Source organism: Silene latifolia, chromosome Y, assembly GCF_048544455.1.
Source record: "Silene latifolia isolate original U9 population chromosome Y, ASM4854445v1, whole genome shotgun sequence".
Classification (NCBI taxonomy): domain Eukaryota; kingdom Viridiplantae; phylum Streptophyta; class Magnoliopsida; order Caryophyllales; family Caryophyllaceae; genus Silene; species Silene latifolia.
The window spans coordinates 328,050,104-328,051,406 of NC_133538.1; the positions used below are offsets into that span (position 1 = coordinate 328,050,104).

The 1,303-nt window shown below is 40.3% G+C and overlaps 1 non-coding gene across 1 annotated transcript; it reads left to right on the forward strand.

The window, feature by feature from the left end:
- The first annotated feature begins 759 nt into the window (after positions 1-759).
- LOC141634937 (small nucleolar RNA R71) lies at positions 760-867 on the forward strand. The gene has a single exon (XR_012539651.1). It is a non-coding gene; the product is annotated as a small nucleolar RNA R71 (small nucleolar RNA).
- The last annotated feature ends 436 nt before the right edge of the window (positions 868-1,303 follow it).

The following is a 1,303-nucleotide window of genomic DNA, read 5'->3' on the forward strand; positions in this document are numbered from 1 at the left end:
CCAACATTTTGGTGTGAGCTAGGATGTTGTTGATGGTGATTTCCTTTGCTTGACTATCCTTTTGCATTTGAGTGAAAAACTCTTGTTGATTCTTTTGCATTTGGAGGACCGCTTTTTGAAATCGAAACCTTGGTTATTTTGTTGATTGTATGGAGTTTGATTTTGGTAACCTTGGTTTTGGTTGTAAAAGGGTCTTTAATTTTGGTTTCTCATGGGAGGTGGGGTGTATGTTGGTTGAGGGTTTTGAACATTTTGGCTTTTGTATGAGAGATTTGGATGGAATTTGGTGTTTTCATTTTAATAGTTTGAATAAGGGGTGTCACTCTTGTATGCTTGGAAAACATTCACTTGTTCATTTGTTCCCCTACATTCACTTTGGTCGTGTCCCAAAGTTCCACAATTCTCACATATCCCACTTGGGATTGATGAAGATGCCGTCATGGCATTAACATGATGCTTTGGTGATTTTGTGGCTTCTTCAAGTCTAGCCATAGCTTTTTCAAACTTCAAATTGATGGTATTAATGTGAGCACTAAGTTGAGCACCCAATTGAGTAATGGAGTCCACTTCATGCTTTCCTCCTTTAGTAGCCTTGCGAGGTCTACTATATTGTGAGTTATGGTCCGCCATTTCATCAATTTTGTTCCAAGTTTGATTGTCATCAACTTCGGTGAACATTCCATTTCATCCCATGTTGAGAATGTTCCTTGAATCTTCATAAAGACCGTTCCAAAATTGTTGTACCAAGAACCACTCGCTATGTCCATGGTGAGGACATGAGCGACAAATTCCTTTGAATCGCTCCCAAGCTTTATATAAGGATTCTTCATCTCTTTGCTTAAAGCCCGTAATTTGAGCTCTTAACATGTTAGTCTTTTCCGGTGGATAGAACTTTTTGTAGAAAGCTAGAGCCAACTTCTTCCAAGAATCAATTCTGAGAGTAGCCTTATCAAGGCCTTTCAACCATTGTTTCGCGGTGCCAATTAGAGAAAAAGGAAATAAGACCCATCGAATTTGGTCATGAGTTACACCGGTTTAAGAAATCGCATCACAATAGTCACAAAAGGTCTCCATATGAGAGTGAGGGTCTTCACTAGGCACCCCCCCAAATTGGCTTCTTTCGACTAGGTGGATAAATGCGGATTTGGCAATAAAGTTTCCGGTTAGATGTTGTGGTGTGGGAGTACCATTGGGTAGGTTCTCCTCGATGGGTACGGAATGTGATGAAAACTTAGGCATTGTGGGTTGATTTTGTGTTAGATTTTGTGTTGGGTTCGCCTCACCTTCTCTTGCAAAAGGGTTG